Source organism: Tachyglossus aculeatus, chromosome 18, assembly GCF_015852505.1.
Source record: "Tachyglossus aculeatus isolate mTacAcu1 chromosome 18, mTacAcu1.pri, whole genome shotgun sequence".
Classification (NCBI taxonomy): Eukaryota; Metazoa; Chordata; class Mammalia; order Monotremata; family Tachyglossidae; genus Tachyglossus; species Tachyglossus aculeatus.
In genome coordinates, this window is record NC_052083.1 from 13,337,747 (window position 1) to 13,361,530 (window position 23,784).

The 23,784-nt window shown below is 40.5% G+C and overlaps 1 protein-coding gene and 1 non-coding gene across 2 annotated transcripts in view; one reads left to right on the plus strand and one right to left on the minus strand.

The window, feature by feature from the left end:
- Window positions 1–23,784, plus strand: part of CNTNAP2 (contactin associated protein 2) — a 1,198,489-nt gene that overhangs the window by 107,846 nt on the left and 1,066,859 nt on the right. The gene's annotated exons all lie outside the window — the stretch shown is intronic.
- On the minus strand, window positions 302–384 carry TRNAL-UAA. Its single transcript has one exon. It is a non-coding gene; the product is annotated as a tRNA-Leu (tRNA).

A 23,784-nucleotide genomic window follows, 5' to 3' on the forward strand; every position in this document is an offset into this window, starting at 1 on the left:
ACTGCGAGCCCCATGTGGATCATTAGCTGAGTCCAATCTGATTATCTTCTATCTACCTCTGTGCTTAGTACAGTGCCTGTCACATAGTAAGTGTTTAACAAATACCGTAACAAAAAATCTGTCCAAAATCTCCATTTGCTACCAGTACTGGAGTTCATTCATTCATTCATTCAATTGTATTTATTGAGCTCTTACTGTGTGCAGAGCACTGTACTAAGCGCTTGGGAAGTACAAGTTGGCAACATATAGAGACAGTCCCTACCCAACAATGGGCTCACAGTCTAGAAGGAAAAATTCTCACTACCAGTAGTGGGGTTTGAACCCATGCGGACATATGTCCATTGGATCTTAAGTCCAACACCTTAACCACTCGGCCATCCTAGTGTCAGTAGTTATTTGACATCTTTAGCTAACCCCCTTTCAGTTTATTCAAATTTTGTTAACACTAAATTTGGCGGGGAGGAGGTCTCTTAACCCTAGGGAGGACACTAGGATCCTGTTCTTCTCTGTCCTCCTTTTCTGAGATCTGGACTTAATAATAATTACCATGCTATTTGTTAAGCACTTACTATGTGCTAAGCACTGGAGTAGATACACTTCCATCAGACGTGGCTTCCCTTGCAGATGAACTGGAAAATAGTTTTGCCATTTGATGTAACATGGTGACAAGAAGTGGGTTTTTTTTTTTTTTGTCTTCAAAATTGCCAATGCACTGCACATTTGGCCTGGCTATAGAGCTTCTTGTGGTCCATTGAACAATGTCATATGAAACATCATTTCCTGATTAGGAGAGAAATCAGGGCAGTGACCCAAACAGCAGGCTTCTGAATTATCTGGAAAGAGGAAATGAGTGTGAGGGTGAGGCAGAGGGGACAGAGAACAGGTGGTAGAGCCTTAGGAGAAAGCTTCCTCCCACCTCCGACACTCCCCAGTCGGCTAAAGGTTGAAGTTAGGATCTCCATCCCAGCATACACTTCATCCTGCCTTCCAAAGATAAACTGCCTTTCCTTTTCAGTCCTATTTGGCTAGCAACACTTGCCCAATATACATTTCTCACCTTCCATTGGAAGATTAATGGTCACGTAATTGATTATACCTAGGTTTTCACAAGCTCAATCCTGCCTTTCCAGCGGGAGACAAATCCTGTCTCTGACTCCTTCAGTATACTTATGCCCAACCTGGACTCATGACTGTGTCTCTCTAACTCTTCATTTACCATGATGCCAAGGAGAAAATGGAATCTCGACAATTGCCTTTGGTCACCTGGGTGGATGCAGTTGAATCACCTTCTTCAGATAAAGGAGCACACATACACGTGTGTCTGGAAGAGCAAGGAGACCTGGACTCTAATTCTGGTTCTACCACTTACCTGCTGTTGGGCCAGTTACTTATTTTCTTTGTGCCTGAGTGTCCTCATCTAATAATAATAATAATAATAATAATAATAATAATAATAATAATAATGATAATTGTTAATTTAATGCTGGGTAGATACAAGTTAAGCAGTTTGGACACAGTCCCTATCCCACATAGGGCTCACACACTTAACCCCATTGTACTGGTGAGGTAACTGAGGCACAGAGAAATTAAGTGACTTGCTCAAGGACCCAGAGCAGAAATGTGGCAGAGCTGGCATTAGAACCCACATCCTTCTGCTCCCAGGCCCATGCTTTTTCCACTAAGCCACACTGCTTCTCATCTGCGCTTAGTACAGTGCTCTGCACACAGTAAGTGCTCAATAAATACGATTGAATGAATGAATCTGTGAAAGTAGGAATAGGATACCTGTTTTCCCTCCCCCTCAGGCTGCGATCCCCATGTGGGAGAGGGATCACCTCTGATCTGCTTATATTATATCCTTCCCCTGCTTAGTTTAATGCTCTCCCCCACAGTAAGCACCTTATACCATTATTATTACAGTTATAATAATAATAATAATGGCATTTATTAAGCACTTACTATGTACAAAGCACTGTTCTAAGCGCTGGAGAGGTTACAAGGTGATCAGGTTGTCCCATGGGGGGCTCACAGTCTTAATCCCCATTTTACAGATGAGGTAACTGAGGAACAGAGAAGTAAAGTGACTTGCCCAAAGTCACACAGCTGACAATTGGCGGAGCCGGGTTTTGAACCCATGACCTCTGACTCCAAAGCCTGTGCTCTTTTCACTGAGCCACGCTGCTATGTGCAAAGCACTGTTCTATGCGCTGGGGAGATTACAAGGTAATCAGGTTGTCCCATGGGGGGCTCACAGTCTTCATCCCCATTTTACAGATGAGGGAACTGAGGCTTAGAGAAGTTAAGTGACTTGCCCAAAGTCACACAGCTGACAATTGGCAGAGCTGGGATTTGAACCCATGACCTCTGACTCCAAAGCCCGTGCTCTCTTTCCACTGAGCCATGTTGCTTCTCAATATATCACACACGCTGCTTAAAATAACACACACACACTGGAAGCAGACAGACCAGCTTGTTTTTTGTCCATCTAAAATGGGACAACTCTTAGAAAAGTCTCAAAAAAAAAAAAAAAGCACACCAAGAGGAAGAATTAAAAACAGCCCCAGGTGCTGCAAATCACAAATCCAAGAGTGTGCCTGGAACAGTTGTGATAAACACATCATCAATCGTATTTATTGAGCGCTTACTGTGTGCAGAGCACTGTACTAAGCGCTTGGGAAGTACAAGTTGGTAACATATAGAGACATTCCCTACCCAGCAGTGGGCTGCTTGGGCACACTTAAGCCTTATCAGCTAGACTCACACACTGATAATACCTCCCACTGCCCCCCAGTCAGTGGAAGCAAGCATCACTCTGTACAGCTGTGATTGATAGAGAACAGTGTTTCACAGAGTGAGGAAAAGAATTCCAAAAATTACTATCTTCCATTCTCAATAAACTTTAGGAAAATATGGAGGTCTTCTCCTAAGGGATCTGTGGCCTCTAGCAATGAAGATGACAAATGACTCCCAAAGATATGACTGTGGAACTAGTGTGGTGGTGGCATGGAGGTTGCTGCTATATATAACTGCAACAGAATCACTGCTTTTGTGTGGTCTGGTTTAATATATAAATACTGTGCACATCCCACACAAGCTGTAGGTTGCAACTCAGGCACTTTGTTTTGTCCAGTAAAAGTAAGATAAATGCAATAATTTCCTATTTTCCATATAAATGCTTGAAAAAAGATAATTATCTCCCTTCGTGTTGTTTTCCTTCCAGAAGGCTATTAGAAGCAGCGTGGGTTTGTGAGTCAGAGGAGCTGAATTCTAATCCCCGCTCCACCACTTGTCTGTTGTGTGACCTGGGTCAAGTCACTTAACTTCTCTGTGCCTCAACCAGCTTATCTGTAAAATGGGGACTAACACTGTGAGCACTTTGTGGGGCAGGGACTGTGTCCAACCTAATTATCTCATATCTACTCCAGTGCTTAGTACAGTGCCCGGCATATAGTAAGCATTTAACAAATACCATCCACAAAATGAGCTCTGTTGTAGTAATGTGCTAGCTAACATTTTTTTTATTCCTCAGTATATTTTAAATATGTATTTTTCAGTGGAAATTTTATTTTGATTTCCTAAGCAAAGCCTCGAAATACATTATCCATTGTTTGACAAAATAGCTGGTTAGCAGTATTTCTTCCACATACTTCTTGTAGTTCTACCTGTAGAAATCAAGTTAATCAGGCAAAATGTATTCCTTATTTGATACTTTGATTATATTACTAATGTCTAAATGCCACTGACCAGCCCAATTTATGTTTAGGTTCCGCAGTGAGAGGTTGGCTACTCTTGGTAAGCAGTGGCTTAAGGAGAAAATCAAGAGACCAAGGGGCGAATTTGAATTTTCACCTAAAATTGTTCTACCTACCCCAAAGCCCCCCTTTCAACTGCTCACAAAAAGTTGCTTTAGGTATTAAGGGTGCAGGAAAAGAGATCATTTATCTCTTTGCCATTTTCATTTGCAAATGAGAACAAGGTCATGTTTCTCAGAAACTCAATCAGTACTCTTGGAGAGTGTTGCTATATGTTAAAATGGTAAGAGTTGGCAAAATCCTGTGAGCACTGAAATAGCAATTCCGGATTTGGAAGCCAGTTTTGATTATTATTACTATTATGTGATCAAAAAGTGCGGATTCAATCAGTAGTAGTGGTATAGTAGTAGTAGCAATGGTAGTTCACTTAGACCTCAGTTTGAGAATCAGTGAAAAGACACAGGTCCTTGGTGTTGACTTTACTGAGAGGAAAGACCCCTGTATCCTTATGTAATATCTCTGCTTTCACAGCCCATTATCATTCTTTTTTTTTTACAGCATTACATTAGCATTGGCACCTTAATTCAAGTGTAAGCCCCTTGTGGAAGGAACCTGTCACTCTCTGTTTTGTGGTTTTAATAATAATAATGATGATGGTATTTGTTAAGCGCTTACTATGTGCAAAGCACTGTTCTAAGCACTGGGGTGGATACAAGGTAATCAGGTTGTCCCACGTAGGGCTCACAGTCTTAATCCCCGTTTGACAGATGAGGGAACTGAGGCCCAGAAAAGTCAAGTGACTTGCCCAAAGTCACACAGCTGACAAATGGCGGAGGGGGGATTAGAACCCATGACCTCTGACTCCCAAGCTCGTGCTCTTTCCACTGAGCCACACCGATTGCACCCAGTGGCAACTCACTACTACTAATAATAATGATAAAATTATTATTACTATTACTACAACTACTACTTCTACTCTTCTACTATTTTTACTTCAACTACTTTTAATGCTATTTGTGATGCTTATTATATGCTAGGCACTGTATTAAGTACTGGGGTAGATACTAGGTAATCAAGTTGGACACAGTCAATGTCCCATATGGAGCTCACAATCTTAATCCCTTAATCCCCAGATGAGGTAACTGAGGTACAGGGAAGTTAAGTGACTTGCCCAAAGTCACACAGCAAACAAGTGGCAGAACCACGATTAGAACAGTGGTCCTTTGACTCTCAGGCCCATTCTCTGTTCACTAGGCATTGCTATTTCCTCTTCTTTTCCTTCTACTAGTACTATTACTACTATTACTACTCAAATTTTCTTGCCATTTGCCCTGACCTTTCAGGCTCTTTGTTCAATCCTATTTATTGAGCGCTTACTGTGTGCAGAGCACTTGGGAAAGCACAACATAACAATGAACAGGGACATTCCCTGTCCACAACTAGTTTACAGTCTAGAGGCATGGAAGCAGACATCAATATAAATAAATAAGATTACAGGTATGGGGAAGAACAAAGGGAACGTTTCAGGGTGACACAGAAGGGAGTGGGTGGTGAAGAAAAGTGGGGCTTAGTCTGGGAAGGTCTCTTGGAGAAGGTAAGCTTCCAAAAAGGCATTGAAGGCGGGGAGAGAAGTTGACCATCGGATTTGAGGAGGAAGGGTGTTCCTTGCCAGAGGCAGGTCGTGGGCTACAAGCGAGATCGAGGCACAGTGTGAAGGTTAACACTAGAGGATGAAATGTGCAGGCTATGCATTGCGTGTGTATGAATAGTCATTCCCCATTTATAACTTTGTAAATTTGCTTTTCTTACCTTTAAGGTGCTACCATCCTCTTCCTCTTGCACCTAAGTGCTGTGGGGCTGAAGGTGGGGTGAATATTAATAATAATAATGGTATTTGTTAAGTGCTTACTATGTGCAAAGCACTGTTCTAAGTGCTGGGGAGGTTACAAGGTGATCAAGTTGTCCCACGGGGGGCTCACAGTTTTAATCCCCATTTTTGCAAGTGAGGTAACTGAGGCACAGAGAAGTTAAGTGACTTGCCAAGGGCTATTAAGGGCTTAAAGGGTACAGATCCAAATTTGGGAGTATACTGACACCTGGTTAATTCCTAATCTCTCTTTATATCCTTCCTGTTCAGCACAGTAGTTCAGCCCACCCCTCTAATTTCCCTTGGGTTGCCCCCAACAGGTCTCCTCATCTCTGAGGTGTATCCCTGTTTCACAGCATGCTGACAGGATTCAATAATGTTAGTAAAGTACTTGAGCTCCTTGGAGTTGAGGTTGAAGGCAAAGCATTGGTTCAGTTTAGAATTGCAAAGGCAAGAATTCTGGCAAAACAGTCAGTTCTGAACACTTGCAATCAATTCAGGATTTTAACTTGGTGTTTGACTTAAGTCTCTTTCCTTATTCCTACTCCGGCTGCCTACCTCCAGACCCTGAAAGTGTCAGAAGGACAAATAAAATGAAGACCAAGAGGTTCGAGTGCCAGAGTCTGTGTCTAATTCCCACCGATGTGCTCTTTCCAGGTGCTTAGAACGGTGCTTTGCACATAGTAAGTGCTTAAAAATTACCATTACAGCTGGCATCACTTCCAAATCTCAAAGGAATAAGAGGAGTAAGAAGGAAAATATATTTCTTCTTTATGTTATTTTTATCAGTGAGACTTTAAGATGCTTATTATTTAGGACGACCCCTTCATTCCCTTTACACTATAAATAGCCTTAGGTCAAATGTATTAGTAATGACCTAAGTAACTGACTGTTGTTTGCTGACAAACACATTATTGAGATTTCTATTGTCAGTAATAAGGGCCTTTACTAGTGTATCATGGGTCTAATGGCAGTTTGTAAATAGACTTGGTAGATCAATAGGTTTCTGTGGGGGTGAAGCAGTGGTGGAAAAGGAGTTAAAATATCTCTTCAATGCGCATCTGGGTTTGTTTCCACGTGGTTTAAGTTTCTGCGTGCTTCCTAGTGATTAGCACACCTGCCATTTTGGCATTCAGTTCAGTGAGACCAGGCCAGGAGTGGAGACCCAGGGAAAGGGTGAATGGAGACTTTCATACCTAGAAATAATATTTAAATCCGCGTTCCTTTGAGTGGATGAGGCCACAGAAAGACCTGAGATGATACCTTGAGTTTTGAACTTGTTTCAGGTAAGATTCTTGGCTTTTGAAAGAAGGCTTTTGTGAGTGGCATTCTCCCAGCCCACAAGACCTGGCTCTCCTGCTTGTGTTCAGGGGCCTGGAATCTCCCCCTGTTTTCAGTACCTTGTTGCATCTTTCTGGAGAGGGTGTGGGGATGGAGAAAATTTGAAATTTAAAAACTGATCAATTTTGTAATTGCTTGGCACCTTGTTGAAAGTTTGTTCAGAAGGAACCTCTGGCTGAATGGACTATTTCGAGAATATTTTGGATTATCTGTGCTTTTCCCTGTGCCCATTACCACAGAGAGTCTAGAGTGCCTGCTGGCTGTTGATACAATTAGTTAGTGCTGGTGTTTGTTTATGTTAGAGATAAGGAAGAATCTAAACCACCACTAGTTATTGCCGATAAAATTGTCTGAAGACCTTGTGAAGGAAAAAGAAATAGGAGATTCTTATGGGGCTGCATACTACATGTATTTATCTGTATTCTTTAGGCAGTTGATATAAGAAGTGGGGCTTAGTCTAAAGAGCCCAGGCTTGGGAGTCAGAGGTCATGGGTTCTAGTCCCAGCTCTGCCACTTGTCAGATGTGTGACTTTGGGCAGGTCATTTAATTTCTCCATGCCTCAGTTGCCTCATCTGTACAATGGGGGTTGGGACTGTGAGCCCCACGTGGGACAACCCAATTACCTTGTATCTACTCCAGTGCTTAGAACAGTGTGTGGCACATAGTAAGCGCTTAACAAATACCATTATTATTATTCATCGTAACTATTTCTCTTACTTCTTTCTGTTACAGTATTTTTCATTACAATCCTGTTCTCTGGTCTCTGTCATTTTTTTCCTGTTGTATTTCCATGCCTCTTGCAAATTATAGCCAATATGCTGCAAGCCTTCCTGATATGATAATTATGAGGTCACATTGTATCCTCCCCCACTAAAGTGATTTGATTTCATTTACACTTGTTGAGACTTTCTATTTTTGCTACATGTCAGGATGTAGGTTTTTTAAAATCACATTTATTTCTTCATATGTCTGCTGTATTTTTCATGTATTGGAGTATGCTTTTGAAGGTCTATTGAAAAGCAGCATGGCTTAGTGGATAGAGCATGGGCCTGGGAATCAGAAGGCCATGGGTTCTAATCCTGACTCTGCCACTTGTAAACTGTGTTATCTTGGGAAAGTCACTACACTTCTCTGGGCCTCATTTACCTCATATGTAAAATTGGGATTAAGACTAAGATCCCCATATGGGACACAGACTGTGCCCAACCTAATTTGCTTGTACCAGCACTTAGCACATTGCCCGGCACATAGTAAATGTTTAAAAAATACCACAATTATTATTCCTATTATCATTACTGTCAATGGAAGTAGTGTCCCCATAAGAAAGTGAATTGGAGAAAAAATCAAAATCATAAAGAATGAACTCAGAAATGCCAAGAGTTAGTACTTAAATTGTACATATTCATATTTCCAGGGATTTCTAAGCAGTGTTTATAGATGTCTACCAACTCTGTTATACTCTCCCAAGCACGTAGTGCAGTGCTCTGCACACCATAAGCACTCAGATATGATTGGTTCTTCATTATGTCAAAAACAGCACTGACCACTCATTCAAAATGCAACCTTAGAGATCATAGAATGTTTGAATGAAAGAATATTAGATTAAACGTCATATAAGAACTAAAAATCTTTCTAAAGCCTCTTGTCTGCCAATCTGTCAGGTTTATGTAAAATAAAAATCAATCAATTCATCAATCAGTGGTATTAATTGAGCACTTATTATGTGTGGAGCACTGCCCTTAGTGACCTTGTAGTCTGCATTTTAGTTGTGTACTCCAGGTAAGGTGTACTACCAAGAATATCTGTAATGTAAGAATAGCTAAAATGACCAATAACAGATTCTATAATGTAAAAGAGATCTTTGATGTTTGGCTATAAATGGTCAAATTAAAGGTAGAACTATTTTGAGGTCAGAATTTTTTCTTGCTATCTGGCCATGACTTGCCTCAATCATAGTCCCTGAAATACTTAGGTTGCAGTTTATCTAATTTAATTTGGGAATAATTGTGATGACCAGTTCTCCTGACCCCCATACTGAAGAGCGGGAGGACAAAACCAGGAGAGCCATTGCATAGTATCCCTTCCTTAAGCCTACCTAAGCAAATCAGAGATGGAGATTAGGGCACGAGGGGTAGGGGCACACTGGGGGAAGGAGAAGATCTTCAGACATCTTGAGGAGAGGGGAATGTAACTGAGTGGCCAGGAGAATGGGGTAGCCGGACACTGGAAGACCTACTCCTACCGACCTTGAATGGATATAGACCACTGGGAGGGAGGGAATCAGAGAGAATCCCTGGAAGTTTGGAGTCCAGTCAGGAGGGCAGCTCCTTCCCCTGACAGGAGAAGGACATGAATCCTGGGATGCCAGTGAGGAAGTACAGAGGATCCTGGAAGGCAGAAGTCCTTTGAACTGGATTTGTTTTTATTTGTTACCTTATTAAGAATTTTTCGAATAATCTGAAGCTCTCAACTCTTGGTGTCTACCTGCAGTCTGGGATGGAGGAGAAGCTCCAGCTGACAAGGAGACATGTGGATCGGGTAGCCACCAATGTGCTAAGGAGCGCTTTATCTACAGATTTCCTGTACTCAGACTCAGGACAGGGGAGGTAGGGTAGTGCCCCATCATCTCTACACTTGTAGGGAGTGGCATCATGAAGTGACTCTCCTGGTTTCTTGCTCCCTCTTCTAAGTGTTGTGGCCAGTGCTACTGGGCATTGCAAAAACTGATAAAGGTTCCTTTTTCTCAGGCATAATGGTAGTGCAGTCCTTAGTCACGTGATAATGAAATTGCCACAAACCAGGTTGTGTCTGGACCTTCTAAATTGATGATGAGGGTGTTATTAATACCTCTGTTCTTCTTTGCAATGCAGTAGGATTTTGGGTATGTGGTCAGTTAACTTTAAAAAAAAAAGATTTTTATCTAGAGAACAGCTTTCTACACTAATCCTATATATTGCTTTCTTGTGATACTCAGATCATTTCTAACTTGGTTCTCACCTGGGCACGACTGTCAGAGTGAAAATATCTGAAAACCTGTCAGAGAAGGGTTTTCATTATACGCTTTTCATTACTACTCTGCTTTCACTGAACAAGTTTATTTCAAAAACCTTTCAGAGAAAATGACAAGAAACATGACATTTTATTTCCTTGTCCCTTCATTAGATTAGAAATGTCATGAAAGATTTGGATTTCATTTATTTTTATTAAAAGGCATGATGGGCTTTTCTTGGCAATGGAGAAGAAAAAGGAATAGGAAATTCTAATTTATAAATGAAGGTCTATAAACTATCTCTAACTGAATACGTATCAATTATTTTTGAGGACTCTTATTTACATACTTAAAAATAATCATTGACTATATAAACTGCTGTAACAATTAAAGAAGAGGATTGAAACACCAAAATGAATTCAGAATACAATTGGAACCAAAAGAGTAGTCTGGTTCATATTGATAAAATGCTTTTAATTACAAACTTGCATGCCCATTATTTTAATGCATGCTCTTCAATACTAATAATTCTAGCATATTAAATCTTAGTTCAGTTCTTAGCAAGTCCTGATATTTAAACTTAATAAGTGACATTTATTGAGCACTTATTGCATGCAGAGCACTGTACTAAGTGCTTGGAAGGCACAATAGAGCAAGTAGAAATGATCTCTGCCTTCAAGGAGCTTATATATTTTGAGATTACATGTACAGGGTATTCATTCAATCGTATTTATTGAGTGCTTACTGTGTACAGAGCACTGTAAGCATATTTAGAATGAATTTTTCTTTTTTGTGAACAGATTTCATGGTAAATCAATTATTGTATTGGACCATCCTTTTAAAATCATCCTTCAGTTACAGGATCTTTTTGGCCATGATCATGTTGGTGATAATATATTCAGTGGGCCTGAGTCCTTTTCTTTTGGAGATATATTTGATTAAAAGTGTTCTCTGAATTTAGAAATCTGAATGAGTAGGTAATACAAACTGAAGTGTTGCATCTTCCTCTATAAGTATCCTGTTAGTGAAAGAGAAGCATTATAGCCCTGAAAAAGGAAAGGGGTTTTAGGCTACCCTCCAACTAGAAAAGTTTAATCATTTCAACAATTCTTTTGGTTCCATCAAATCAACTTGCCTCCTAGATGCTTTAGGACTTTATATTTTTCATTTATTTATTTGAGCGTGGGAGCCGTCTTTGTCAGTTTTATTAGTTTTGCCAAAATTTCAATTTTCCTCTGCAGAAAGTGGTAAGCTTTTCCCTTTATGAATGTCATAATCTTCTTTGTGTGATAAATGATGTCTTACTTTTTTCTGCTTTATTATGCTTCAGTTGCTTGATATGACACAGAAAATGTTTACCTTTGACTTTAAAAAAAAGATAGCCCCTGTTCTGTCTTGGTATGTATGATGAATACAAGATTAAGTAAAGGGTCTTGAGGCCCTCATACAAAACTTGCAGCTGACAAATGGAAATATTGAAGCTGATAACACAGTTGGGACTTCCCATGGCCTACGTTTGCATCTCTGGTAACTTAGAAGGACAGTATTCACTTCCTTCTATATCTTTATAACTGTCAGCCTAAATGACAGAATGGTTGGGGCTTCAGAATCATTCTGCAGCCTGGCTCTTCTCTTCTGAGAAGCAGACCTTGGGCAAGTGACTTCATTTCTCTGGGCCTCAGTTCCCTTTGTAAAATGCGGACTGAGACTATGAGCCCCACGTGGGACAGGGACTGTGTCCTACCCAATTTGCTTGTATTGACCCCAGTGCTTAGTACAGCTTCACACATAGTAAGTGCTTAACAAATACCATCATTATTATTATTGGTGAGAATCTGGCTAGTAATCCATGAGCCTTAGAGTGGCTTGGGGTTCTTCAGTTCCTGGTGGTTCCCACGGAGTTTGAGAAAATTTGCCCTGAACAGCAGTTGCCTGAAGGAAGATCAGTCTCAAACTGGGTCTGTTTTCTTTCCACAGACCTGGCAGTAAAAGAGTGGGAAGCATTTTTGCCTCAGTTTCCCAGAACCAAACCAACCTCTAGTGGTCCAGACCCTACCCAAGCTTTTCTCTTGCTGTGAAGTGAACAATGGCTCAGAAACCTTAAGAATGAAAAGAAAGAAGGAAGAGAGAAGTAGGAATAGAAATGATGGGTTTCATATAATAATCACAAAAGGCTTTTTGGAAAAGGAGCAACAGCAAATCAAAATACCTAAAACCCCATAATCACCATAATTTAATCCTTGTCCTTTCCATAAATCTAAATCAAGTCTGTTGAGAATTTCTACTGTCAGAAGATCTCAGTAAGACAGGGAGTAGTGTAAAGTTTACAGTAACAGTTGGAGTTAAGGATGCAAGTTGATGATTGCCATCTATTGGCAATTCATACTTTTATAAATTCAATTTTGAATATTCCTTTTTGAAGTAAGCCAAATGTGTAGGTAAGAAAGAAGATCCAAAAATAAATTTTATCCCAGTACAGGGAAACATGAAAGGATTCAGACCAGGGTGAAAGGGCATAATTGGAAGTAGAGAGTGACTGTTATGCAGTCAATTAATGTTTATTAAAATAGTGTTGGGATGGTTCATAAAAAAATTGCTTATTTTCAGTCATTACCAGGAATCATAGGTCTAGTGACGAGTATTCATTGGCTTTAAAGGGAATGAGGAGACATGTCATATAGATTAGTTTCTTAAAGGAGAAGTGTGAGTGTTTACATTTTGTAAAACTAGCCAAACTCAATTATATATGTCTGTGCCCTACTTGGATCCCTCAATGCATACCTTGCAGTTGGCATAAGAAAATGCATCATCTCAGTAGTAACCTGGAATGTTCCCCATGGTTGACCATATCTTTCTCTCAGGAGCCACACTTCAGCAGGAAGACCAATAAATTGGACTCCTCCTTGAAACCCCTGTGCCCTCCAACCTGCCCTTTACATGTGCTCAACAGAGGAATAAGTAAGGTCGCCACTGATGGCAGTGAAGACTTCCCAATACTCCTTCTCTATCCTCTATCTTCGTGCAATCAACAGACAAATGACACAATAACCAGTCAATTGTATTTATTGAATGCTTACTTTGTGCAGAACACTGTACTAAGCGCTTGGGAGAGTACTGTAGAACAATGTAAAAGACACATTTCCTGCCCACAGTGAGCTTACAGTCTAGAGCGGGGGAGACAGACAATATGCATAAGCAAATTACAGATATATACATAAGTGCTGTGAGGGTTGTGGGGACAAGGGGAGTGAATAAAGGGAGCAAGTCAGGGCAATGCAGAATGGAGTGGGAGATGAGGAAAAGAGGATTTAGGGAAAGCTCTTGGAGGAGAAATGCCTTCTATAAGGCTGTGAAGCAGGGGAGAGTAATTGTCTGTTGGTTATGAAGAAGGAAGGCATTCCAGGCTAGAGGCAGAGTGTGGGAGAGAGGTTGGGGGCGAGATAGACAAGACTGAGGCACAGTGAATAGGTTGGTATTGCTATTAGAGGAGTGAAGTGTACAGGCTGGTAGGAGACTAGCAAGTTGAGGTAGGAGGGAGAGAGGTGGTTGAGCATTTTACAGCCAATAATGAGGAGTTTCTGTTCAAGGCGGAGGTGGATGAGCAACCACTGGAGGTTCTTGAGGAGAGGAGAATCATGGCCTGTTTGTTTAGGTAGAAAAATGATCCGGGTAGCAGAACGGAGTATGGACTGGAGTGGGGAGAGACAGGAGGCTGGGAAGTCAGCAAGGAGGCTGATAGAGTAATAAAAGTGGGATAGGATAAGTGATTGAATTAACATGGAAGCAGTTTGGATGGAGAGGAAAGGAGGATTTTGGGATGTTCTGCAGGTGGAACTGACAGGATTTAATGTTGGATTGACAGTGTGGGTTGAATGAGAGAGAGAGAGAGAAGTCAAGGTTACAATCTTACATTACATAATATAAATAAGGTAAGGGTGTCAAGGATAGACATGAAAATATCTTTTTGTGGTGTTTAAGTGCATACCATGTGCCAGAGACTGTCCTAAGCACTGGGGTAGATTCAAAGTAATTAGGGTAGACACAGCCTATAACCCACATGAGGCTCAAAGTCTTAATCCCCATTGTACAAATAGGTAACCAAGGCACATAGAAGTTAAGTGACTTGCTCAAGGGTCCCACAGCAGACACTTGGTGGATCTGGGATTAAAATCCAGGTCCTTCTGACTTCCAGGCTCATAGTCTATCATCTAAGACACGTTCTTGTCCAATCCCTTCAGTGCTCCTGAGCCATTATTGCTTTGCCCTCCCAGATCCCAGTAACCATGGGCACTGCTTCCAAGCCACAGGAATCAGGGAGAGGGAGACTAGGCTTTGAAAAATAAAACCCTGCTGGGATCAATTGAGAAAGTAATAATAAAAATGGTATTGTATAGCTACAGGCCTGCTGCTGCAACAGCATTGAATAAGAGACAGACCAGGTGTTAATGGTGTTGTCTGGTTTAAAAACAAATAAATAGCCACACTCCAAGTAAAGAAAGCACTCTGAGGGCTCATCTTCCTTCCATTTCTTTCCATCATCTGCACATGCTTTAGAGAAGCCACATGGTGTAGTGATTAGAACACAGACAGGCCTGGGAGTCATGGGTTCTAAACCTGGCTCCACCACATGTCTGCCGTGTGACTCTGGGAGAAATCACTTCACTTCTCTGTGCCTCAGTACCTCATATGAAAAATGGGGATTGTGACTTTGAGCCCCATGTGGGAGAGGGACTGTGTCCAACTGAATTTGCTTGTATCCACAACAATGAATAATACAGTGCCTGGCACATAGTAAACTTAACAAATACCATCATTATTATCACTCCCTCAACTGATCCCAGCAGGAATTTTAAGTGGGGCATTGCTTACCTCAGTGACTCCAACTCCTCAAACCTGTACAGCCATTTCTACATTAGCTAGGTTAAGTCCAGGTGGAGGGCTGCAATGTGGGAGCTGCTGGGTGGAAATGTAGCAGGTGAGCTGGGTCAAGAACAGTGCTTTGCATATAGTAAGTGCTTAATAAATGCCATCATCATTATTATTATTATTATTATTCTATTTGGAATTTGGCCAATGAAACAATCCTGAGGCTTAAGTAAAAAACTGGAGCTCTGACCTACTGTGGAAGCACTGTAGACATCTTCTAGGCCTACAACACTTTAATCAGTTTTGTGATTTATAAAATGTGTATTAACATTTATTGACTTGTTTTTGAAAAGGGGAGTTAATCTTAAGCAATTTTAAATCACTTTGCTAAACTAAGATGAAGAAATGAGAAGTAATCACAGAAAAACAGGCTTTTATAAATTCCATCTCTGTGTCTGAATTTTTCTCAGACTCTCTCCTAGAGGCATTGATACATGATTTGGTATAACTTTTATTTCAAAAATGAATAATAGGGAAGAAAGCTTTTAACTTTGCTCCTATGATCAAGCATCAGACCTACAATAATAGCTATAACTATGATTGCTGCTGGGAAAAGATTCACACATCTTGGATTTTAATCAAGCTTTTCTGAAATATTTAAGGGATTCATATGAGGGTGAACGTCAGGCTTTGAAACCAGACAAATAGCTGTTTCATTAAGCTATGAGGAAAAGAGTTCTTTGATTTGGAATTTCAGCCTAATAAAATACTTGACATCATTTTAAAGAAAATGTTGTATCAGGAAATATTCTCACACTGTGGATCTATTCCAGATGTAATACTTCAATGAGTAGGGTAAGTCTGATTTCTGAGATTCCTGTCAGATTAGATGCACTGACAAAGTGAAAGAGGAGCAACTGAAGAGTAAACTTGATCAATGTCATCAGTCAGTCTGGAAAAATTTTGTCAGTGAAAGGTTTTACTCCCCACTGTCTTTTTGGATCCAGATTGTCTATATTGGCCTTACATTTTTTTTTGGCATTTATTAAGTGCTTAGTTTGTGCCAGGCATTGTTCTAATCACTAGGCACTAGTTTCTGACAATTACCTTTTTAATCCACTAATTTATAAAGATAATTATTTTAAAACAGGAAGTTTCCTGCAATGAGGGAGTCTTTTAAATGAATTTAATGTGGAGGATCTAAGTAATGCTATGTCACTCTTTCATGCTCCCAGCCTTTGCTATAGAATTGAGTACAAGCACACTCCATTCTCTGCAGTGAATAACAAAGAGGATAAATTCCAAAAACAAATAGTCAAGGATATTAGGCTTCAGGCTGAAATGTTCCTTGGTCTTGTTTGTCCTTTGTGAAAATGCCCTCCTAAATGAAATTCCCTTGAATTCATTCATTCATTCAATCGTACTTATTGAGCGCTTACTGTGTGCAGAGCACTGTACTAAGCGCTTGGGAAGTACAAGTTGGCAACATATAGAGACGGTCCACTGGCCTCACAGTATAGAAGAGTGGGCTCACAGTCTAGAAGACTAGACTAGACAGTCTAGACAGTCTAGAAGTCTTGAATCTGCTATGCATTAAGGAAAAACTTGTTTAGAAAGTTATCCCAATCATATGGCTTTTAAAAATGTTTCACATACTTCAAAAAAAAATTGCTCTTTCACTTTGATTTTGTGTATGGTGTTATTACAGTATTTTCCATCACATTCACACTCATGGATGTAACTGCACAGTGTGAATACGAAGATCTGAGAAAATATTCATGTCACTGATTGGGGAGAAATAAGGAAGTGTGTTTAATTACAAGCATTTTTGTGGAGGTAGATGGGTAGTAAGGTAAGACATGAAAGTTCGGTAAGCCAGGGGTTAAGTAATAATAATAATTTTGGTATTTGTTAGGCACTTACTATGTGCCAAGCACTGTTCTAAGCACTGGGGGAGATACAAGGTAATCAGGTTGTCCCACATGGGGCTCACAGTCTTAATCCCCGTTTTCTAGATGAGGTAACTGAGGCACAGAGAAATGAAGTGACTTGCCCAAAGTGACGCAGGTGATAAGTGGCGGAGCTGGGATTAGAACCCATGACCTCTGACTCCCAAACCCGTGCTCTTTCCACTGAACCACATTGCTTCTCTTTGTTCCCTTTATTCATTGTCATATTTATTGAGCACTTACTGTGTGCAGAGTGCTGCACTAAACGCTTGGGAAAGTAAAATACAACAATAAACAGACACATTCCCTGCCCACAACGAGGTGTATGTTAGTGAATGTGCCTGATGAAATCTGTTTTGTGACATTAGCTCCCAGACATATCCAATGTTAGTTAGGATCTATGCTTAGAACATGTTCTTTTGGGATTCCAGTCCTACACCCCGATACAAACTTTCCAAGTACATAGTACAGTGCTCTGCACACAGTGAGCACTCAGTAAATATGATCAAATGACTCCAAAGAGCAGGATGGCAGAAAATAGGTTAAGCCATCTCTCCACATCTTGTCTTCTTTCAACCTCCATGTTATTCTTTATTCCTATGCTGATACATCACTGACATGGATATTTTCTGAGATCTTCATATTCAGAGATTTTGCAATTACACCCATGGGTGTGACTGTAATAGAAAATAGTGTGATGACACCATGAATAATGCACAAAAGCAAAGTGAAAGAGCAAATTATTTTTGAAATATGTGAAATATTTAAGAGCCATATCACTTGGATAAACTTTTCAGAAGCCTCAGGAAATTAGAGAAGAAGTGTGTCCTATTGGATAGAGCATGGGCTTGGGAGTCAGAAGAATGTGGGTTCTAAGCCCAGCTCTATCACTTCTCTATTGTGTGACCTTGGGCAGGTAATTTCACTACTCTGTGCCTCAGTTCCCTCATCTGTCAAATGGGGATTTAGACTGAGAGCCCCAGGTGGGATATGGGCTGTGTCCAACCTAATGATCCTGTACCTACCCCAATGCTTAGTACAGTTCCTGGTGTACTTAATAAATACCATAAGTGCTTAAGAAATTCCATTAAAAAAGAGAAAAAGGGGGCTTCTGGGAAGGTATGGTTTCTTTCCTCCTTGCCTCCCCTTTAGGACTTTCATGGAGTCACTCAGATTGAGTCCCTTGAGTGCCTGCAACAATGTCTAATTTTCAACTGTATATATTTTTTCCCAGTGCTTAGTATAGTGTTTTTCATAAAGTAAGCATTCATAAATACCATGAGAGGTGCATGTAATTTTATTTGGGTTCACAATGGGTTTGTATATGGGTTCTTGTCAGAGAGGGGAATGTTGTATTCAGGGACAGGTAGGGATATAGAAAGGACAGGAAACATCCTGTAGACCCTGTCCCAGATCCATGCAGTTGAAGGGCCACAAATAACATGTCAAACTCTCTTCCTTCTTTCTAAGTGCATAAAAAGGCACTTTATAAAGGACATTGGCCTGTTCAGAATGTGTTCATATTCTCACTACATGGACTGTATTCTTAAGTGTTCCAATTTCTTGTAAACAGAAAGGCAGTGAAGGCCCTGACATATCTGAATTCCTCTGAGAGTATGTGCGGTAAGAGGTGATTGCTAGGGTAACTTGTTGATTGCACAACACTTTAGGCAATACACTGTAAGTCTGGCATTCTTGTGTGAATGCTACAGGCAAGTTTGAGAGTGTTCAGAAAAAATTAATTGGGCACACAGTGATACATTCCAGGCACATGTGGGAATTTGAACCAGTTGTTCATGCCTCCTCCCTCATTTTGTATGCTTAAGTGGCTGATCACATCCTCAATTAGCAAGTGATAACACAGATACTTGTATTTGGAATTATGCTCCTGAAATTATACCCTTATAGACTGAAAGTTTACAGACAAAATGCCAATTCCTAAGAATACAGTCCATGTAATGAGAATACGAGCACATTCCAAAGTGGCCAATGTCCTTTTTAAAGTGCTTCTTTATGCACTTAGAAAGAAAAGCATACTGTGAAAACTATCTACCTTTTTATTGAATTTTATGTCTAAATGAATAATAATTCGCTTTGCCAGATAAACTGATAGGAAGCAGTGTGGCCTATTAGAAATATCCCAGGGCTGGGAGTCAGAGAACGTGGGTTCTAAATTTCACTCTGCCACTTGCCTGCTGTGTTATCTTGGACCAGTCACTTACCTTCTCTGTGCCTCAGTTTCCTCAACTGAAAATAGGGAGTTAATACCCATTCTCCCTCCTGCTTAGACTGTGAACCCCATGTGGGACAGGGGCTGTATCCAACCTGATCAATTTTTATCTACCCCAGTACAGTGCTTGACACATCGCAAGCATTTAACAAGCCCCATTGAAAAAAACTGTACAAACTTTTGTTTTTTCATATACTCCAACCTAAGGAAAATGACCTATAGTGTGAATATTGTGAATAGCAAATAACTAAAAATAGATTTGTGAGAGAGAAGGAAAGGGAGAAATGAAGACTAAGCCCGGGAGCAAGATGGAGATAAAATGCAGCCTCAGAATGCTGACATGAGGACCTAAAGGTGATTCTCTGGACCAGGAGGAACCTGCATGATGATGAGGAAGGAGCATGACCCTTGTTGTAAGGGAAGTCATAAGGCCTAGTGAACTGAGCAAGGGTTTGGGAATCAGAGATTCTGCCATTTGCCTGCCGTGTAACCTTAGTCAAGTCATTTAACTTCTCTGTGCCTCAGTTCCCTCAGCTATAAACTGGGAAGTCAATACCTTTTCTCCTTCCTACTTACTACATGAGCTTCATGTGGGCCCTGATAATTTTTTATTTACCCCAGGACTCAATACAGTGCTTGGAACATAGTAAGTGCTTAACAAATGCCATTATCATTATTATTATTATTATCCATATGATTTTTATCATCATTGTTATATTACATAATGGCAATATATGGAGTAAACAGCACTAAATGAAACAAACTAAATGAAACCTGCTTCTTGAGCACTTACTGCAATGCTGAGAGTGAGGTTACTATCAAAGTGCCTAAAGGGACAGACCCAAGTTCATAGGTGATTCACAAGGGAGGGGACAGTTGAGGTTATGCAGGGAAGGCTTCATGGAGAAGATGCGATTTTAGTTGGACTCTGAAAATGGGGAGTGTAGTAATAATTGTGGTATTTGTTAACCACTTTCTATGTTCCAGACACTGTACTAAGTGCTGGGGTGGATACGAGCAAATTGGGTTAGACACAGTCCCTGTCCCATGTAGGGCTCGCAATCTCAATCCCCATTTTACATATGAGGGAAATGAGGCACAGAGAGGTGAAGTGACTTGCCCAAGGTCACATAGCAGACATACAGTGGAGGCAGAATTAGAACCCATGACCTCCTGACTCTCAGGCCTGAGCTCTATCCACTAAGCCATGATGCTTCTCCAAAGCGGAAGGAGTTCCAGGCCAGATAGGGGATACAAGCTAGGGGTTCTTGGTGGGGAGAGATAAGATTGACTGTACTCTAGACTATGTTACCCTCTAGAATGAGAGCTCCTCTTGGGCAGGGAACGTTTCTCACAACTTCATGATATTGTACTCGCCCAAGTGCTTAGTACAGTGCTCTGCACACAGTAAGTGCTCAGTAAATACAATTGATTGATAATCATAAGATATATTGAAGGCTAAAATCAGTTCAAGAAACCTTACATGCCATAATTTTAATAAAATGACAGTACATTGTAGTAGACATCATTGAAACGTCCTCTCTAGAGACCTTTAAAATAGTTTAGATTTTATATCCATCTTGTATAGGTTTAGGGTGGCCTTTTCTGAAGGTGGAGGAATAAATTAGATGACCTCTCAGGTCTCACTCTGCCTTCTGATTCAATGCTTATGCTCACGCAGATCTATATTGTTTAGCATTCATTCCAAAGTATAGTTGGTCATTTCTTTTGTTTCATAAAGCAATTCCATCGCATCCTGGTTTCCAGCATGAGCAAGCTTCCCTTCATTTATCTGAAGTTTATAGGATCTATGATCAAAAAGGAGAAATGGAGAGAGAAAGAAGTTAACTTTTACCCACATTGAAACATGACCTCTCAGTTATGTGCATAGCAGTTACAATCCAGCTCTTAGAACAGTGCTTTGCACATAGTAAGCGCTTAACAAATACCATCATTATTATTCCTGCTATACTCCAGGAATATTCTGAAATGACAGTGTTGCTGTCAGAATATCCAGCAATGGTGCAATATAATTCTTCTGACTCATACATCCAAGGTACAGAATATACCAAGTCTAGCTTCTACACTTACAGGTAATTTCCCAGCAGAATTTAGTCATTTAGTTCCAAATAAGCATTCACCCCTGACACTGAAACAAAGAAATACTTGAGTGCTTATTATTTCTGGGTTTAGCTTCCTTTCCTTTCAGAGGTGAGATATGACTTTTTTTTTAAGTGTCAAGGCCTTTTACATTGCAATTCTAAGGCCCTGATGACTGTTAATTTGCCGCAAAATGGTAAAGAGGTCAACCTCTGTGTTGTTTAAAAAGTGCAGTTATTTTGCTGGACTGTGGCTTAGACCTCTTTCTAATCACTTGTACACGTAGAACACGTCAGAAGATGTATCTATGAAATGCCATAAAATAAGCATCACAAATGACATGGGAAGGCAGTGGCTTAATGGCAAAAACACTGGCCTGGGAATCAGAAGACTGGGTTCAACTCCTGGTCCTGCCACTTGCCTGCTGTGTGACCTTGGGCAAGTCACTGAGCCACTCTGTGCTTTGGTTTCTTCCTCTATAAATGGAAGATAAGATCCATGAGCACCTTCCCTCTTAGACTACGAACCCCATGTGAGTCAGAGACTGTCTGACCTGATTTCTTGAATCTTTACCCCAGCACTTATCACATTGTTTAATAGGAACCAACTCATCATCATTATTGCAAGGAGAACTACTCTTAAAAGAGGCACAGGAATCTTCTGGTTTCACAGACCCTTATCCAAACACAATCAGTGTTGTCCTTGTTTGTCCTTTATTTTTCAGCATCAACTTTGTCTCCTAAAGAAGCTGTGTTGCTCTTCTAAAGCATTAGTCCACCTACTGTTAAGGTAAAGCTGATGATTGTCCACTTGTGATGATTTCCTTGTCTTTACTCTGAAAAAACACCTTCCAGAGTGAGTGTTCACCTTGAGAATCCTTACAAATTTTTACATGCCCAAGGCACGTGGCCAAGTGGAAAGAGCCCGGGCCTGGGGGTCAGAAGGTCATGGATTCTAATCCCAGCTCTGCCATGTGCCTTCTGTGTGACCTTCGGCAAGTCACTTAACTTTTCTGTACCTCAATTCCTTCATCTGTAAAATTGGGATTAAGACTGTGAGCCCTATGTGGAACAGGATTTATGTCCAATCTGATTATCTTGTATCTACATCAGCACTTAGGACAGTGCCTCGCACCATAGTAGTAGTATTATTATTAGTCTGAAAACAGAAAAAAAAACAGTATTTTGTCCCTTCCCATTACTTGAGGAGTTACTTGAAACCTATAGTTAGCCTGGCAGAGCTCGAAGTTTCCCGAAAGCTAGTTTTCAAATTGATTGCTGCCTTTTTTGCAAAGATGGGTGTAGAAGATTGGAATAAAGCATTTTGGTTTTGCTGTTTCTTCAGGTTGCTTTGACCCCTAGGCTATTAAGAACTGTTTTTGGAATTGGCACCCCTTTTGGTATTAAAAGACATAATGACATGAGGACGATACTCTATATAGAAATTCAGACTTAAAGAAGCCATATAAAGAGGCAGGGCTTACCTGTGACCGCTTTAAAAGAAACTGTTATGTATTCCTCAGCCCATTAGAAGAACACTTTGCCTTATTTGCTCAATATAAGCAGTTAGTCCAGCAGACCAGGGAATATAGGTTATTATGTGATTCCACCCCATTAAATATTTGCAGGCCACCCGGAAGGGTGAAGGGTAAGGGTTCATCGCTTCTCCCTAGAAGAGCAAGAATTTAATGAGGGGGAAATGTACAAGTGCATTTCTGTTCTTCTAGGAATAAATTCACAGAAAGGCCATGCTGTCAAAATGTGATGGTTCTGGAACTCAATGAATTTCCCACAGTGGTTACCATAATTTATTAAGCAGTGGGAGGGACTTTAACTGTAAGGATTCCATTAAAGACAGTGTGAAGTTATGCAGTTGAAAATTTGGATCCTCACCTACTGAACACCTGTTTTCCCCAACAGTGGTGATCAGGCTTTTTGACATTTTACAAACCATTTACTCTTCCTAATTTTGAAACACACACACTCTCCTGCAGGCTTGTTTCCAAAATAGGACCACTATGAAATGGAAATTGGTGCTCCCTCTATCTTCCGTGCTGTCAGCCCCACTTTGGGCATCAACTGCTTCTGAAGAGCCACCTGTCATTACTTCTTTGCAAGGCATGATTTTAAGTGGGTATGGCTCTCCTCGTGAACATTTCATCTCCTTTGGTAAAATACAGCTTCATTTACCTGGCATCAATTAATCTATCACATTTATTGAGCACTTACTGGGTGCAGAGCACTGTACTACGTACTTGGGAGAGAACAGTATAACAGTATTGGTAGACATAGAATTGTGAGGCCAACAGAAAATAGTTAATGTGAAGGATTCTGGAACATTTGCCACATCTCTCATACTCTTGGTTGTAGTTCAAAGATGAGGGGAGAGACTGAAATAGTGGAAGAGTTTGTTTTTTTTCCAACTAATGGCTGTATTGAGTGCTGACTGTGTCCAGACCACTGTACTATTATTATTATTAAGTGCCGTTGAGTCATTTCCGAATCATAGTGACTCTATGGATATACTTGCTCCAGAATGTCCTGTCCTCTGCCCTAACCTGCAACCTTTCTAACGGTTGTTCCGTTATCATTGTTATGGTCTCTATCCATCTAGCTGTTGATCTGCCCCTTCTGCATTTTCCCTGGACTTTTCCTAGCATTAGTGTCTTCTCCAGAGAAGTAGTCCTCCT